This window comes from Panicum virgatum, chromosome 9N (genome assembly GCF_016808335.1).
Source record: "Panicum virgatum strain AP13 chromosome 9N, P.virgatum_v5, whole genome shotgun sequence".
Taxonomy (NCBI): Eukaryota; Viridiplantae; Streptophyta; class Magnoliopsida; order Poales; family Poaceae; genus Panicum; species Panicum virgatum.
Window position 1 is genome coordinate 37,035,667 of NC_053153.1, and position 19,338 is coordinate 37,055,004.

Sequence of the window (19,338 nt, forward strand, 5' to 3'; positions counted from 1 at the left end):
GAGGTTCCAGGCGTCGAGGAGGAGCCGATGCGGTGCTTGGCCGGGGCTCCGGTGCGGCGGAGCGGCTGAATCACGGCGGTGCGGTGGCTCGGCTCCGGCGCAGAGGGTGCGGGCGTGGCGCTGGGGTGCAGAGGTGGCGGCGGTGTGGCGAGGGTTGGGTTGCAGGGGGTGCGGGCGCCAATTAAAGACGGGACCGGGGTCTGGGCGTGCGTGCATGGCGCAATCGCGGCGGAGATCGCGGCGGCGCAGGATGCGGAGGAAACGGATTGCGCAACCGTCTCGCGCGATCCCAAGCTCGGGTGGGAAGCTTCTAGAAGCGGAGGGCGCACGGGAGGCTGGCCAGTGGCTCTTGCAGGGGCTGGGGGTCCACGGGACAGCGAAGCTTCACGGCACGAGCGGGGCGGAGCAGAGCCAGGAGCGCGGCGGGGAAAGCGGGAGGAGGAAGATGACGGGTTGACAGGCGGGCCCAAATGGTCAGCGAGGGGAAGGCGGGCTCGGGCGAAGCGAGCGCGGCACTGCGGGGTCGGCTTGTCAGGGGCGGGGAGCGCGTGACGTCTTGCAGGGCCGAGCGGGAGGCTGTGCGAGATCGGGAGAGGTGGACCGCACGCGCTGTGAGCAGGCCGGGGGAAAAGGCCGAGTGCTGGACCGTGGCTAGGTGAGGGAGCGGGCCGGCTGGAGGTGGACTGGGCCGGACGCGGGAAGAAAGGAAAGGGAGCTGGGCTGCGGAGTGTGGGACGCAGGGGAGAGTGGGTAGCCAGGTTGGGTTTGGGTTTTCCTTTCCTTCTTCTTTCCTTTTCTTCTCTAACTCAAACCACTGAAACTAAATCTACTCAAATTCAAATTTGAATTTGAATTCAAAATCCTAGCACTCAAACCAATAAAAGAGATGCTCCAGCATGAATGCAACAAACATTTTTAACCCTATGATAAATTTTAATTACTTATGGAACAAAAATTAGATTAAATGCAAGACTAGACATATAAAACCTTAGAAAAAATAAATAAAGCCAATTAAATTTATTAATAAATGCCGGAATTTAAATTAGGGTGTTACACTCCTGCAACTCTTCGGCGGTGAGTGCTCTTTGCTTCCCCTTTGCTCTTGTTGTCATCGTTGCGGCCGACAGATCAGCCTGGGCTGCCACCTACTGGGCATTGCGCGACCGCTCCAAGAGGCACGCTTTGATTCTTCTCATGGCTTGGATGTCTTCGATTGCGCTCGACCTCGAACTCCCCGTCGGTGATGTGGTCGACCGAAGCATCTTTGCTGTTGCCAGCGTTGTTGGTCGTGATGATGGCATTGTCTGTCGAGATGGGGGGCTCCATCGTAGCGCTAGCATGGGTCTTCTTCTTTGTTGCCATGTGGTGTATCGGGACAAACCGCGGGTGGGTGCCAAAACTATTGGTGGAGGATACCCTTTGGAGCGAACGCGTATCACAATAACTCAGACACTGGAGGTCGAGGCCTCCTTCGCAAACAGCGCCAGAGACAACAACACAAAAATCAATGCAAGCATAATTGCTCCTTGTATTCAATGTCCCATCAACCACAGTTACACGGGTATTTATTGTCAACGGTTCACATACTCATCGTCCAGTATTCCCCGTAATGCCCCCTAACTGCTAGATTCCTAGATTATTCCATGAGCAATTAAGTACATTTACATGCTAGTGTGTTACAGCCAGGACCCTACTCACGTCACGCCCATGGCCTGCTTTGCCTCGAGCGTGACCTTCGGTCCCCTAGGCGGGCCCTCGTGTCTTTGGGGACTCCGTCTTTGGGGTTCCGTCTTTGCCGGAACCGAAGAACATGCCCTTTGTTCAGGTGTTAGGCAGGCGCATCTTCGCCAGAATATCCTTTGCGTGGTAGGCCTTCGACTGGTGGCCGAAAGAACTGTCGCTTCATCATAGCCTCACCGTCTATTGTCCTTCTGCCTAGTCTTCGGCGGGCCGCCTTCTTAGTGGAGTTCGAAGGTGGCATCCCCAACAGTGGGGATCTCGTCAACCTTGTCTTGGTTGAGCTTGAAGGATGGTATGACAAACTCCTCGAGCCTATTGATGAAGCCATTGTGATCTTTCTTGAATCCTTTCAAGAATTGTGCCTTGACGTGCTCCTCAAGGACCAAGTACATCTTGCGCTCCTCCTCGCTGAGCTCCTCAATCGTCATTGTGATGATATCATTCTTATCAATCTCGGAGGAACCCATCTTCTTTGGAGACTAGACTAGATCAGATTTAAAACTATATTAATCTATCCCCAGCAGAGTCGTCAAAAAGTGTGTTGACACTGAATTACACCAAACACACCTGAATGCGCTAGAACGCGTGAACGATCGTCAAACCGATCAACACCGGCAAAATCATGTGCAGACCGGTCAGACCGATAGGGCGAACCGGTCAAACTGGTTATGAAGAACTTTCCACTGAATCTACCACCTCGAGCTCGGGAAGGACCCCTGTTGGTGTTTACCGCCAAGCCTGCTTAGGGATACCCTTTGCAGTAGGGTTTGTAGGTAGGGATCGACTGCTCTAAAACTCGATGGTACAAGGAACACAAAGATTTAGACAAGTTTGGGCCGCAAGTTTGCGTAATACCCTACGTCTGTGTGGTTTGTATTGCCTTAGATGTTGGTGATTGTTTGGAGGGGGTCCCTACCCGCCCTTATATATCCGGGGGGGACAGGGTTACATGGAAAGTCCTAGCCGAGTACAGTTGGAGTCCTACTACAACACAATCAGGTAGTTTCCTTTGTACTGCAGCTAGTTCTATGCCTATTTGGGTAGTTACAAAAGAGGTAAGGTACATCCATGAGCTATCCCTTACTCTAGAACATTCTATGTCTATAAGCAGTCCTGCTGTCCTGGGTCTGACAAGCCCCCGAGCTCTTCGTAGCCGAGTCCTGCAGGCGTCGAGTATTTGGCTGGGCGTCTTCAAGTACTTCAAGTAGTCAGAACATCCTTCTGGTTACTTCTGGTCCTTTCTTCAAATACGTCGAGAGGCTGTGAGGTGCTCAATCCCTAAAATCATGATCATATATGGTGCGTGAAGTACTCGCACTCCATATGGAGTAGCCCACAAGCTTTATGTTGAATCGCAGAATCAGGCTAAGGGTCACTTCAGTCTATTTTCCAAAAAATTTAAAAAATAAATCTCTGATGCCTATATCCAGCAGCCCCCGAGCCTTAAATCAAAATCCCTTTTGCTGTGAGTAGCCCCCGAGCGTAGATTTGGAATTAAGGATTTAAGTCGTGGCATCAGATTTTATCATTCAGATTATTTGCAGGATTCATCAGATCCGGAATCCGAAAAGACCTCTTTTTCGGGTAAAATCCCAGAAAAATGATACAATTGGATCCGCCACACTGATTGCACCCGAAATAATTTCAGGAATAAAACCCGGGATGTTCGGCTCTTTATTCAGTGCTCACATGAGACATTACTGTTTAGAGAATCTGCATTATTGTAACTTTGACTGAGTCCATGAATGTTGTCATGAATGCATCCGTGAAACGTGCACTATTGATTCACGGGTTCTCCTTCAGCAAGTCTCCTTGTGGCTATAAAAGGCAAAGGAGAGGCCTTTGCCAGAAACACCAAAGTGTAGTGACCATGACTTTTCCTTGGTGTTCTTGCTCTCGCCCTCCTGTGATTTGTGTAGTTCCTTCCAACAAAAGATGCTAGAAGAGAACTTGCGAGTGACAAGAGAAGTCTCCGCTGTCTCCTCCTGCATTCCTAATGCCTTCGTCGGATCTATGCAGGACATCATGTCCTTGCATCTTCCAATGAGGCAGTTTTGGAGTCGCTGGATTGAGTCTTGTTGTGTCACATCCTTGGGGTTGCCTGTTTCTAGGTACCCAAGAACTGACATCTCTAGCGGGGAAGCTTGATCTTGCCACAAAGTGTTTAGGGAGAAAGAGAAATTTCTCTGCAAGATGCTACAAGAGGATTTTCGAGGTGATTACTGTAATCTGCCTCCATACTCTTGTAGCTTATCTCCCTGAATACGAATATCTTTATTCCCGAAATGGGAATAATAATTTTGTACTTTGTCACGGCCTCGGGCCGATCTAGCTGCAGCATGCTTCTCAGGAAGCCAAGAAGTGTGCATGCAGACCCGAGTCGTTTGGTAAAGTTATGTAAAAAGTACTCGAGTTGTAATGTCGAGTAGTTGTACTATGTCGAGTACTTATCCTTGTTTTGGAATGTAAAAAGGATGTCGAGTAGTCGACTAGGGATGTGAGTGTTTTCTTTTCCAGAATGTAATCTCAGAAAAAGGAATGTCTCTTTTAAATCCCATTATTTCCTCTATTTGCAACAGATTGTGGGCCTGTTGGGTGTTTTTTTCCATGTTACCACCGCCATTATAAAATGAAGCGGTAACTTAGGTTTTACCCCACCGGCCGCCACTTGCTTCAAATCTGTCTTTTCATTCTCGAGCTCCCAGATCCAAAGTTCTTGTTTCCCTTTGCTCCCCACTATCGCCCTAGAATTTCCGCTAGTGTATGCGGGTGAAGCGATTCGTAGATTTCCGGATGGCCCCCAAGAAAGCGACCAAGGGGAAGGGTGTGGCTGCAGAGCCAACTCGTGATGAGGGTTGGAACACAAGTAACTGTTCTCAATCTGACTTAGATTCTCTGGTGTCGCAGGGTCTTTTAGTTCCCAAATCTGTTATCCAATGGCATCCTGCCTTGGGTTCAGATCATCCGTATGAAAATACGGGGGAAATCGTTGCTTTCACCTCATACTTGGAATGCGGATTGGGGTTTCCTTGCTCTTCTTTCTTTTCTGGACTCCTGCGCTACTACAGGATCCAATTGCATCATCTGACCCCAAATTCTTTTGTCCATATTTCCATCTTCGTGCATTTACGCAAAGCTTTTCTGGGCATCGAGCCCCATTATGAGCTCTTTCGCTTTCTTTTTCATTTGAAACCGCAGCCCAATAGATTCGTCTTAGATGTATTAGGGGGCGCGGGTCTACAACTTAGGCAAAGGAAGGATAGAGTGTATATCCCTTATGACCTTAGTAATAAAGTAATCGAATAGAAACCCAAGTGGTTCTATGTCGAGAACCAGTCGGGATGTTTTCCATCCATTACTCCCGGCCCTCCGATCTCTGCTCGCGCGGATTGCCATTTTAAGGCAAAGTATGTTGACTGGGGAAATAGTCATGTTTGACTGGATGAAACGAAGAATCCAGCCATTACAGGCTCGGGAATCGCTTGGATTCCAATATCAGGGAACAACTGATCCATCAAGATACTCGAAGGAAGAGATCTTGGACGATGTAGTTTTTAGTCGAATACAACGACTTCTGAAGAATGTAAATAATATCCCAGTTGTTCCTGGTACATTTTCTGCTGCGAGTCCACTGAAGCAGGTACTTGACAAGAGTAGTCGATTCATAGAAATAGAGTACTTTACCATAGTATAAAACTGATAGGATTTGCTTTCTGTAGGAGGACGTGGCTCGCTTTAAGAGTAGTCCTTCGCTACCAGGGATTTGTTCGCCCTTTTGTTATTCTAATTTCATCAATCTGTTAATCAAATCTTGGTATGTTCATATGAGATTTCATATAAACAGTACTGATATCCAGATTTGGTTGTACAGATGAGGCAACATCTGGGGAAAGGAGTGATGGGGAGCACAGCCCCACTCCAAGCGCTGATGCCCAGGTCGAGCGTCCAAGGAGTACTCGGTCAGTGGTGAGGAAGCGTAACAGCTCCTCCCATACTACTAGCGACAGGTAAATGGCTAGTTATTTTGCAATAGAGTACTTTCTAGTTGTCGATTTGCAAGTTTTGATTTGTGTTTTTTCTTTTCCCAGTCCGGCAACTAAGCTGATACGGACTTCACCATCTGGGGATGATACTGCGGTGGGACAAACTGTCCCCTCCGCCATAGTGGACCCATCAAGTGTGATCAGAGCTACTCCTTCAGCGAGTAGTTCCGATGCGGATAAGACCGTCGATGCAGGTAAGCTGGCCATGATCACAAAGCCTGCCCGCAAATTTGGCATCAAGGAATTTGCCCTAATAAGAGCTCATGCGTAAGTTCTTTAGAACTTGTATGTGTAGGATCTGTTTTGAATCTAGTAGTTTGTAACTACTTTGTTTTTGCAGAGATGTGTTGCTGGGAGAGGACGTGGGGGCTGAGAGACAATCGGATTCTCAGCCAGGGCTGGAGAAGCCCCCGAGTACTCCTGAGATGAGTACTCGTGATGCGGAGGCGATGGCCAACGCTATGCTTCTGGATTCTCCATTGCCGAACTTGGATAGGACCAATGAGGAAATCCCAGAGGATGGAGGAAGCGGCAGGCTTCCAGGAGAAAGAGAAGGCGAGAAGTTTCCTGAGGGAGGCGATGATAAACAGCCTGCGGAGATCCCTGCAGGTAAGCTTGTAGTGCCTTGTAGAAAGGTATCCTTTTGTTTGCTCTTAATGTAATTAAGTAGCGTGTTTTTTCTTTAGATTCCCAAGTTATGGTGAATACTGTAGGAAGGATTGAAGAAGTGCCCAAGAAGGTTGTTGTTGTAGCGAGTACTTCCCAAGTCATATCGGGAAGTGACTTGTCGCGAGAGAAGGTGGAGCATGCTTTTAAGCTGCTGGGGGTATGTAACACCCGGTTTACAAAAGGACATAAACCGAGCAATCATATACGTGCCAGGATCAAGTCACACATATATACAATAGAATGAACAGTATATCACAGCACATATCACGCAAAAAGATATAATAAAGCGAGTACGAATGTTATTTATTACATTAATGACAAAATGTCTGATACAGAGTATGCAGAAGCGTAAAACAAGTACGAAACTCTCGGAAGCTGGGTGCCACAAGGACGTCGACTGGGAGACGACCGCCTAGAAGTCCTCATACTCCGGGTAGCTCTGGGTGAACTCCCTCGCGTCGGCAGGAACTGAGCAGCAGTAGAGTATCCCCAAAAAGAACAAGAGGAAAAAGAGTAGAGGAGGCAAGTGTGAGTACACAACTAGTACTCAACAAGTATAACACAAACTATGAGGCTCTAAGGTTGGCTGACTCAACTGCATTAGCTTTTAAGTCTTGGCAACATTTTATTAAAGCTAATTACTACAAGTTGATGAATTACCATAAACCCAGTTACATAGTAATTAATCAAAATTAATTATGAACTACTGAGAACCAAACCAAACCACCCGGGGAACCCCCCTAATCAAAGGAAGATAACCCCACTAATCAAAAGGAGGATTTGGGACGCTCATGACCGTGAGCACGGCTAGTATACCAGTTTTACACTCTGCAGAGGTTGCACAACTTTACCCACAAGTCGTGAGCTACGCTAGTTGTTCATCACACTTCTGTAGGTGAGATGACTAGCAAACTCACTACAAGGCCGTTACAAAGGACCACGTTGGTAAGGTGTAACCACTAAGGATCCAGGCTCCGCAATGATGGGGCCCACCTCGAGGGGGTACAAGATAACACAGACCAAGCCTCGTAGCGCAGGGACCATTGAAGCTCACCCCCCTCTTGCCCCGTCGGTTAGTTACTCTCGAACCAAAATGACCTAATTAGTAAGCCAAGACCGTCCCATTCTAGTCTTGTGGTAGCGCTGTTGTCCCAGGTTGTCGCTCTATGAACCGATCCTTATGGAGAGTGGCCAACCCAGCACTAAGCACCGTGCTGGCCCCCTAAACCATGTTTCTAGAAAAAACCAATTTTTAACGAGACGTGAGCCACTCAAGCGGGCCACTCCCAGAATTAAGTTGCATATACCATTAATCAAATTAATTAAAAAGGACCAAGTGTGTTATAGTGTAGCAACCTAGCATAACTAACCGAAATGCAACCCAAGGGATATATATAAAGGATATAAAGTGGCTAGGAAAGTCCTTATAGGCATACAATATTAAAATGCAGTATGAAATTGTATTTAAAAGTGATAGGTGGTGTTCATGTTATACTTGCCTTCCTCAAACTGCTCCTGCTGCTCAAAGTGTCCCGCGGAAGATGGCTCCTGGTACTCCTCTGATGGATCAACGTCTACTCACGATCGCAACGCCAAAACAAGTCCAGCACATACACATACATGCAAACAAAGGCAAAAGCTAAGAAACAGTACAACAATACATAAAAACAGCAAACAAAACTAAGCTAGAACTATTCTACACGTTACAACGATCGCGTGGACATAAAGAACACCTAAAACGGAGCTAGAACGCGAAATCTAGGCTTAAAACAAGGTCTAGGGGCTTTTCTGCAAGAAAAACTAAGTTTCTAGGGGTTTTCTACAAAAACTAGGGACCTATATGTAATTAAAGATTAGATTTAGGGTCTAACATGCAAAACTACACTGGCTGGACTGTGGGTTCAAAAACTGTGAAGCTCAAGGGCTTAAACGCTAAAAACAGGACTGGAATGCAATTACTTTTGAACTGCAGAGGACTGCGGGTTGATTTCCAAGAACTTCAGGGACTCTTTAGCAAAAATAGCACGCTGACCGGTACCTTCGGTCAACGGCCGTCGGATCGAGATCTGGCGGTCGAGATCTAAACACCCTACGTTCTAATCCAGATCTGACGGTGCAAAACGAGAGCACGCGGCAGCGGCGGTGCTGCGTCGTCGGTGGCGAGCAGAGGCAGCGGCGGCTTGCCGGACATCACCCTAACAGCGGTCCAGAGCTCGATTTCTAGTGCTGCCAGGATGGGGTTGATGCGCGCGTCTTGGCGAGCACATCTAGGTTTTAAGCGCGGAGCTGCTGCACGGTGAAACGGGCGGGCATCAACGGGCCGGCGCAACGGAGCCCCGGTGAGCTGTTCTACGCGGGGTAGAGAAGGACCAAGGGAACAAAAGGAACATAAAGGTTCATTACCGTGGTGCGAAGCTTCAACGGCGGCCAGGCATGGCGAGGGAGCAAAGGAGCGATGAATCCGCAGCGACGTGGTGGAGCTCCGAGCTTTGAGGCACGGCGACGGCGAGATGGAGGCGGTCGCGGACGTCCAGGCCCGCCAGCGAAGCTCCGAGATGGATCTGTGAAGACGTGGACGGGGTCAGGGAGGACAGAGGAGCTCTAATGTCGACGAATTTCTCAGCGGTGAGTTGGCGGTGTTCTGCTCCGGCGAGCAATTCGCGCGGACAGAGAGGTCAACGAGGGTAAGGAGGGCACTGGAAGCTTCCTTACATCAGCGCGTAACTCCGTGAGCACTTGGGCACTGCAGAGGGGCAGCGGAGTTGCGGGTTCACGGCGGCACAGTGGAACTCCGAACTGCGGAGCATGGAGAGGGCGGCGCTGCGGTTCCGGGCATGCGTGGCGTGGCGGCTTAGTGTTCAGGGGGTCTAGCGGAACCTTGATGGCATTTAAGAAGGAGCAGGGAGGCGCCTTGGTGTGCGGGCCACGCGGCCGCGGTGATTTCGGATCCGCATGATGGATCCGGTTCTATCCATCTCGAGCGTGCCGGGTTCTAGAAGGCGTAGACCGCGGGCGGAGCTGGCAGCGGTGATTGCGGGGCTGTAGACGTGGCGCGTGTGGCCCAGAGCGTGGGCGCGGCAAGAAACGCGGCCGGGCCAGCAAACAGAGGTGCGGCATGGCGGAGACGAAAGGGCTGACAGGTGGGGCTGAGCTATCGGTGAGCGAATGAGCGCGCGGGGCGAACGTGCTGCGGGTGAGCGCGGAACTGGGCTGACGCGGGCGAGCAGATTGTGCCGAGTGGAGGGAAAGCGGGCCGTGGCGCTGGGCCGAACGGGGAGGGGCAACCTGGGCTGAGAGCGGGAGAGGAAAGGAGGGAGCTGGGCCGGTGCCACGCGGGCCGGACGCGGGGTTTGGGCCGGCTGGGGAGGAGGACTGGGCCGCGGGGAGAAGAGGGAAGGAGGGAGCGGGTTGGGCCGCCGGGTTGGGTTCCCTTTTTCTATTATTTTCTTCTTTTCTCTTTTTCTTTTCCAAACTATACTCAAACTATTTGAATTCAAATGAATTTTGAATTCAAATCCTATGCACTCAATCAAATAAAATCATGCACCAGCATGAATGCAACAACAAGTTTAAACTTAAAAAAAAATTATTTACTTGTGAAACAAAGTTAGATTAAATTCAAGACTAAACATAATAAACCTTAGAAAATTAAATAAAGCCAATTAAATTTATTATTAAATAGGAAAATTAAATTAGGGTGTTACAGGGTAAGTAGTCGAATGCTTCGAGTACTTTTTGTAGAAGATCGAGTAGTATGCTGATCTTTTTGTTTTGCAGGAGGCACTGGGACGAAAGGATGTCCAGACGCCAGATGTGACAGAGCTAAATGCTCTCAAAGAGAGGGTTAAGACGCTCTCATCTGAGAAAACTGCTCTTGAGGGGAAGCTAAAAAAGCTTTCCCAATCTAAGAAATGTTAGTCTTTAGCATTTGATATGCACTCGACTAGTAGATCTGCTGTGTTTATAAGATTTTCTTTCTATCGAGTACGCAGCTTGTGCCAAATCTTTAGAGATTCAGGAAAGCTTGGTACTAGATTTAAAGATTCTTATGTACCGAAACGTAGATGAAATAGAGAAGCTCAAGAAGATCAAGGAGGACTCTAATCATGAGACAGTATCGATGCTGCAACAACTCAAGACTTTGTCAAAGTCTCAAGACTCGATGCGGCGCGAGCTCGTGGAGCTGAAAGAAGTCAGAGATACCGCCCTGGAAGTAGCCGAGGCCATGGATATCCCAGTTAGTGATGGAGATGATCCACTCACATTGGCCGGGAGGCTTCGCAGGGTGCCTGGGGCCTTCGAGAGGTTTGTTTCCCACATTACCCGCCAGTACGTAGGTCACGTGCTTGGGCTGGTGAAATCTTATTGGCCAACCACTCGTCTGGATGCTCTTGGTCAAGGAGCTAAGGCTGATTGTACTGATGATCAGTTCCATCAGTACTTGGCGGAAACTTCCAGGGTGGCTGATCAGATTGTAGAAGCCTTGAGCAGAGCAGAGTCTCTTTAAGCTTTTCTTGTTTTTGAGTTGGCGTGTGGGCTAGAAGTACTTTGAACAAATGCTGGATGTTTGTGTAAAGTCCAGTACTTGTTAGGATTGTGGAATCCCTTAATGTGTCGAGTAGTCGTACTCGTGGGTTCTGAGTGTAGGCAGCATCGGGCCCACACAGTCATAATAGTAGATACGATGAATTGTATCTGTGGGTGCCTTGGGAGGCAACATATTCTCGAATCAAATCGAGTTTGTATCTTTCTGAATCGTAACCATAGTGCTGACCAGTTATGATTGAATCCCGCGGGATTAACCAAGTGGGAATAGCACTTAAAGGTGTGAGAAGCCATAACTTAGTATGAATTTCCTTTTTGGAAGAAAAATTTTCAATTGGCACGCGGCTAATATGAACTTTGTTGTTCAAATGGGGGAAGAACTCTTATTGAGTATTTAGGAGTTTTAAGAAGTTTCTCGATAGATAAGAAGACAGGAAGTTCTCGACAAATACTTAGATTATTAAGGGAAAATAGTTCTTTTTGTATCTCAAGCAAGCGAGTAGTACCCGACAAGTACTCGAGGCAAAAAGATTCTGTAACGGAGATTCCCATAGTAAACTAAGTAAGCGGGAAACTTGTGTCAACTTATTTTAGAGTATCAAGAACTTATTTGTACTCCTTAAGGGGTTTTCGTACTTGACCATTTAGGATAGACCTTGTTTGGTTACCCAGATAGTATGCAGCTGTTTACGAAAATGGCCCAAACTACTCGATCGTATCGAGTAGTATGTCCTATTAATGGACTGGATTGATTTCTAGAATAGGACTGTAAGGATTGAACTCCGTCGAGTTAACCAAGACGTGAATATTCTAGAAACATCCCAAACTTACTCGAGCAGAGTGAGTAAGGTGTCCTACCTGAGGACTGGAGTAACTCTAAGGCAAGTCTGTTATGTATTAACCCCGTCGAGTTGTCCAAGACGAAGGTGCCAAAAGAGTATCCAAGACCTACTCGAGCCAGCGAGTAGGGTGTCCTTTTAACCAAGGACTGGAGTAATCCGTAAGACAGAACTGTTAGGTATGAACCCCGTCGGGTTGCCCAAGATGTAAATGTCGAAGGGATATCCAAAACTTACTCGAGCAAGGCGAGTGAGGTGTCCTTTTAACCAAGGACTGGAGTAATCCTTAAGACAGAACTTTTAGGTACGAACCCCGTTGGGTTGCCCAAGACATAAATGTCAAAAAGATATCCAAAACTTACTCAAGTGAGGTGAGTAAGGTGTCCTTTTAACCAAGGACTGGAGTAATCCTTAAGATACAACTGTTAGGTACGAACCACGTCGGGTTGCCCAAGATGTAAATGTCAAAAAGATATCCAAAACTTACTCGAGCGAGGCGAGTAAGGTGCCCTTTTAACCAAGGACTGGAGTAACTCTTATGGCAAGTCTGTTAGGTACTAACCCCGTCGGGTTGCCCAAGATGAAGGTGTCAAAAGAGTATCCAAGACCTACTCGAGCGGGGCGAGTAGGGTGTCCTACAGGAGGATAAGAGTGTCTTTTAGGACAGAACTGTTAGGCACGAACCCCGTCGGTTTGCCCAAGACATAAATGTCAAAAAGGCACTCGAGTGAGAACCATAAACACTATTCGATAGCTTCTCTAATGCTGAGCAGGTCTTTCGAGGTGGGGTATTGGTCGTGTGAGCGAGAGCCAAGTAGTCGATATGGGAGAAATCAACTTTATTTGGATTTGTCGAAATTACAATAACTGTAAAGTGACAGACTCTGGCTCTTAAGACCTACCCCTTGCTCGTTGGACGTGAGCAATGGTTTATATGACTGAATAAGACTTATTCGAAAAAGGAACTTAGTCGATATGATGGTCGACTAGTACCACTAGTCGACACAGAGGTCGACTAGATTTATTGGTGGTGTCTCCTTTAGGAGAGGTGCCCCAAGGGCCTTGCGGAGTGAGTCACACTGGAAGATCGTGTGAGAGCTCTTTGGGTGGATAAAGCACTTGCGTAGCAGTACTTTGTTGATCCTGTTTCCGTTCTGAGACGATTCAGCTTGATACTGGGTGCGTGGTTTACCCTGAGGACGGGTACTAGTGGTTGCCGGCTTGTACTTCTTGAAAAATGCGGAAGCCTTTAGCAGGATGCGGTAGTTGGAAGAAGGGTTGTATGCCTCGACTTCCTCCTGTTCCTTTCTTCTTGAGATGATGACGTTGCGTGCATCGCGCCCAATGTTGATCACACTACGGAGATCGCAGTTGGAGTAGTCGTAGTTGTCGCCTTGTTGTTCTTGTAGGGTGTTAGCGAGGCGCTAATGCCTGAACGCCCTCTTCTGGTTGAGCTGGCGATGACATTCATAGAGATCTTCTGCTGGATGCCGCTCGTCCGGTTGGACGGTGACGGTCACCACTGGAGGAGGAGGAGGAGGAGCAGGTAGATCCTCCTTGGTAGCTACTTGGGCTTCTGTGCTTGTAGGAGGAGTAATTTCCATGTTGTCGGAAAGGTACTTGTTGAAATCATCAGAATTGTAGTCATCGAGGTTAAGACGCTCCATGGGATCGCCCTCAGGTTCTTCGGCAATACGAACCATGAGGATTTCATGGCAGAGGTCTTGAACTTCTTGGTCTTGTTTGCTTGAGGACGGGTCTAAAGGAGTGCTCTGTTGGTAGGGCAGATCCTCTATTTGTGAGGCAGAAGCGTTGGGATCTTGTGCCTTCCTGAGGTGCACTATCCGTCCTTGCGGCGTTGCATATATAATCAGGTTAGGGAGGGAGTCCTGATCGGACTTGAGGTTCTTAGCCGAGTTGGACTCGACTTGTTTACTATACTAGATTAGGTCGTCCAGTTGTTCCTCCGAGTCGGAGGAGTACTCGGATTCGGAGTCGGTTAGCACACCGATTTTTGAGTATGTATGCTTTGGGTGAGCGAGAAGCGGTATGCCCATATCTACATGGAGAGCGTTCTCGTTCATCCAGTGCAGCCATGATTGAGTAGGAGTTAGCCCCTCAGGCTTCTTAATCTAGAATTTGTCATAGATTGAGTCGCTGGATTGTTCTGGGGCCTTGGCTTTTCCTTTTTTAAGCTTGGCCAGTTCCAAAAGAGCGCTGGCATGCTTGGTTGGTTTGGCCATGGCGTCCATGAACAGCTCGACATTGTTTGACCACTCTTCAAGATCGTCAAATGGTTCAAAGTTCTCGAGACCGTTCATGAAGCGATCGAAGTCCTGATCGAACTTGGACTCGACTGGTTTCGGAGACCGAGTGTGAGTAGGTTTCGGTGAAGGGCTCTGAGGTATCCTGGAGATAGACGGTCCCATCCGAACAAGCCGGGGGTTTGTCTCACCAGCTCTCCCGCAGATTCCTCCTCCCGATTTTTGCTCTTTGTTTTGCAGAGTGCTTTCAGCCACATTAATGCAGTTAGCAAGCTTTGAATTTACCCGATCGATCCCTGAGAGCATATCGCCCGACCTCTTCTGTGGTGGGTTTAGTGCTTTAGGATTCTGCTATAGCGCAGATGGGCTGAGAGCGGTTTCTGCAAGTTTGATGCAGCCCTCTATCGATCGTGAAACTTAATCCACTCCGGCAAGTAGTTCTGAGTTTTTGATCTTATGGCATTTGATTGTCTTCAGATGAGCCAGGTATTTTCCAAGAGTTTTGGAAAATTAAGGCTTTTCGGAATCAGAATTTGTATCGAACTCGACCAAACCAAGAGTTCGGTTTTGAGTTGTCACGTTTCCTAGGTTGTCCGAGTCGAGTTCGGGTGGAACTCTTTTCTCGTCGAGATCCGTGGACTCGCGGATGTTGGCGAGTTGGGAGCGGGTTTTCGATTTAGGCGAGCTAGGCGTGACAAGGTGGCTGGAAAGGCCTCCCGTTCCATCAGCCGTGCAAGCCCAGGAACCGAAAACGAAAGTCGTGCCTTCTGGCACGCTGTTGGCGTTGCTTGATCCGGCCATCGAATTTGTTGGTGAACTCGCCGAAACCCCTACCCGGCGCACCAGCTGTCGGTGTTTACCGCCAAGTATGCTCAGCGATACCCTTAGCAGTAGGGTTTACAGGTAGGGATCGACTACTCTAAAACTCGATGGTACAAGGAACACAAAGATTTAGACAGGTTCGGGCCGCGAGTTTGCGTAATACCCTACGTCCTGTGTGGTTTGTATTGCCTTAGATGTTGGTGATTGTTTGGAGGGGGTCCCTGCCCGCCCTTATATATCCGGGGGGACAGGGTTACATGGAAAGTCATAGCCGAGTACAGTTGGAGTCCTACAACAACACAATTGGGTAGTTTTCTTTGTACTGCAGCTAGTTCTATGCCTATTCGGGTAGTTACAAAAGAGGTAAGGTACATCCATGAGCTATCCCTTACTCTAGAACTTTCTATGTCTATAAGCAGTCCCGCTATCCCGGGTCTGACAACCTCGTCGGAGCTCAAGGAACTAGGGTTGCTCTAAGATCGGTCAGACCACATAGAACGCCTTCAAACGCCGCTGGGACGTAAGAAGAATAACAATTACAGTTTGGAAAAAGGCTAGGGTTTGAGAGAACAAAAGTAATCTAAATTATATTGAATCGATTGGGATTAACTTCAATCGGTCATGGCCTTCATATATATATGTCGGGGAAGACATACCCCTTCCAAGTCGGTTTACTCAAGGACTCCTAAAATAAATCTAAACCTACTCGGATTAAATCTGGGCGGTCAGACCGGTTGGTCACTGACAGTGCCAATTTTGGCTAACACAAGCCAAGCAGTTAGCAGCGGAAACTGTGTCAAAAAGACAGAGAGCAAGAAACCACTCATGTTGGAGAACACGTACACTCGGTGGAAGAGATCCTTCATCTTTGCCACCTCCTCCTCCGACACCAGAGGCAAAGACTAGGTACGGTTCAACACCACTAGTCGGAGACCCTGTTGACGGTCGTTAAGTGCGAAATATGACCTAGGTCTTTCTCGCATATTTGTATCACTAACCTAGCTCCACAGTTGTTTTTGACAATTTATATTTTCAGGAGCACAAGTCCGGAATAAGATGAAAACACGACGAATACGCAGACAGAAGACACAGACGATGGTGTCCTGAGTAACATGAGCAAAGGAGGCCCACAAACCAAACCAAACAGACCAACCAAGCCCCGGTACCGACCATCTGACATCAGGACCCACCAGGCAGTGTACCAGAGAAGGTCGGTGGCAAATGGTGCCAAGGGGGGGTCAGCCGACCCCACCTGGCAGCCACTGAGGCTGAGTTTTGGCGGGAAGCTTGATCCTATCTTCTAGAGGTCGGTTAGGCATGTTTCCATGTATAGATTTGGCCGAAACCGACCTCAAGCACTATATAAGGGGCCTCCCACCACTCTCTCAAACACACACCACTTGAAGGCCTCTCTCTCTACACTCTCTTGTGACTTGTACTCCTTAGGGTAGTGGAGCTAGGCTAGTACTTCATCTCCTTAACGAATCCAGTCGTCCTCGGGGTCGGCGAGCAATCCTCGGCCTCTGGTATGGCTTTGTATTCCAACTTTCGTTATGCTATTCATATTGAGTTTGCTCTTGGTTATCTTGCTATGTTCGTAGCTTGCTTAGCCTTGATCAGTGCTTTATCAAGTTATAGTAGTTGCTTGCTTAAACCAGATGATCTGGGTAAGGATATCGGTTCGTTGTGCTTTCGGGCTTGCCTTAGCATCTTACCTGTCCATCCAAAGGGTGGGGGATCCGGGGGTGTTAGGGTAGTGACCTCATATGCTGGCAAGGTGCCCGGGTATGCAGAATTATTCGGATATGACGGTGCTCCACGGTGTGACTGGGGCAGACCGCAGGTGGTGACAGCCCTGTCGGTCCACCGGGAAGCTGCTTCTCGGTTAGCGTACTCCCCGATGTTCGGGTACGGTGTAGGAGTTCATGCAAAGATGAAACGGGACTGGATGTTCTCCAGTGCGGGTCATTCTCCCCGATGTCCCTAATTTCCCGGCACCTGCAGCTCTAAGCAATGTGGCTAACGTAACTTATCTGCTAACATAAATAGTATACTCAGAATCTTTACATATGCTCCCACTAACCTTAGGATTACTTGTTTATTCTTTATTCATGAGATTTGGCTATTCTGTGTGTGTCACATTACCCCTGATTATCCTTTATTTACCACTTACCCCTGTATAGTCAGTGGTCCTCATCTTGCTTCATACGTGTCATGGTTATGCAACTAAGTAAATACACTTTACACAACCTAGCCATCCCTTGGGAAAATATAAATAACGATACCCTGAATACTTTCGGGTGAAATGCTACAATGGTATATCCGTGCGTTTGCGGATCTTTCTGTAAATGTTAAGACATACCAACACCAGCATTTCTGGCGGCGTTGCTAGGAACTAACCACTCCTAGTGGCGACGCTAAGAAATGCCAACAAGCATTTCTGGCCCCGTTGCCGGGGATGGCACTAGGTGTAAAGTATATTTACTAAAGTACATAAACATGGCAATATAAGTAAGAGATAGCTACTGCTTATACAGGCTAATGTGTTTATCTTTTTGTTTTCTCCTAATTGGATGAAAATAGGGTAGTGTATGTCTGGTTTCTCCTTGCTGACAAATTTTGTTGAAAATCCCGAGAAGCTCGTGAGAAGGGTCTGACCTCGCGTCGTCCCTCCTCCGATCTCGCAGTCAACAAGAGAGCTAGCTTCCCAAGCACCATCAATCACCGAACTCATGGCTGAGAAGACTCTCCGCGACTTCTCCGTCCCCTCAGCTGCCAATGTGGCAACTGGACCCAACGTTGATGTTGGGAACGTGAATTTTGAGCTGAAGTCCAGCCTCATAAACATGGTGCAGGCTAGCCCATTCTGTGGCAAGCCGAATGAGGACGCTAACGCCCATCTCCAGAACTTCCTGGAGCTCTGCAAGACCATAACTATACGGGGCGTTAAGGCTAATGCCATTAGGCTCTGCCTGTTTCCTTTCTCCCTCCTGGGGAAGGAGAAATAGTGGTTTTATCAGAACAAGGAAGCCGTCAGCACGTGGGACAAATGTTCCACGGCGTTCCTCGCTAAGTTCTTCCCGTTGGGCAAAACCAATGCCCTGCGCGGAAGAATTTCAAGTTTCCAGCAGACAGGGATGGAATCCATCCTAGAAGCTTGGGAGAGATTGCAAGAATACATACTCGCCTGTCCTCATCATGGGATGGACGAGTGGCTCGTGCTCCAAAGCTTCTACAACGGGCTAACGACTACATCCAGAGCCCACCTTGATGCTGCTGCTAGAGGAGCCTATCTCGACCTCACAATTGCCAAGGCTACGGCCTTGATCGAGAAGATGGTCTCCAACCAGGGCTAGAACGAGGAGCATTCCCAGCCCAGAACCAAGGGCGGAATGCATACCGTCAAGGAGACGGACATGCTCGCCGCCAAACTGGACCTCCTAATGAAGAAGCTTGATGAAGGGAACTGGCCACTGGTGCCTGTTCCTGTCCATGCCATGAACCCGTGCTTTACGTGCGAGGTTTGTGGTGACGGTGGACACTCGGGGAATGACTGCCCCGAGACCCGTGAAGACGTAGCCTACATTAACAACAACACCGGGTTCCGTCCACAAGGAGGCCAGGGGTGGGAACAAACTGTGACACCCTAGGTGTCGGCACAATAAAACTACATTTATTTCCTATGCTTCATGTGTGAAATTGTTTGAGCAAGGGCCTATTTGAAAATTTTAAGGACCTTTGTGTAATTATGAATTGTTCCAAGGTCAACTTTATAGTTTATTTGAATAGGATGTGTGATTATAGCTTTTGTGGAGGGTTTATTTGAATAATGTAGTGTAATCATTACTTTGCAGTAAAATTTACATTTTAGCCTAGATTTGATGTGATATTACCTTGGAAAAGGCAAAAGTCCTTTGAATTCAAAATCCTTCTTATGTTTTCAAAATAACTCTTCAATATTTTGTCAAATCAATTTTTTCACAACATCAAAGTTGTAGATCTTGAAAAATTAAACAACGTTCATGTTGGGCACTTTTTCATTAGAGCCCTAGATTAAAAGTTGTCTTTGTTTTATAGACTGATCCCTGAAATTTTCTGAAATTGCAAATCAGCCCACCTTCTCCTTCCTCCTGCCTGCTCCTCTGCTTCATGCCGCCGCTGTTCAGCGCCGCCGCCGCTCGGGGCCGGCTGGGAGGCCACCTCCTGCTTGCTGTGGATGCCCACGCGTCGCGCTCAAGCTTCCGCCGCCCTTTACCCTTCGCGCTGGAGCCCTTAACCCCGTGCCACGCGCCCCTCCCCAAGGCCGCGGCCGCCACCTCACCGTCACGGTGGCGAGCTCGTTGCAGAGCCCAGAGACCTATCTCGTGTACGCATCAGAAACAGGAACAACTCCGTACTCTATTCCCCTGGTACCCA

General features: G+C 48.3%; 1 non-coding gene across 1 annotated transcript; it reads right to left on the minus strand.

Annotated features, from left to right (window-relative positions):
• Positions 1-18,020: 18,020 nt before the first annotated feature.
• Positions 18,021-18,127, minus strand: LOC120693704. Its single transcript, XR_005683159.1, has one exon. It is a non-coding gene; the product is annotated as a small nucleolar RNA R71 (small nucleolar RNA).
• Between the last annotated feature and the right edge of the window lie 1,211 nt (positions 18,128-19,338).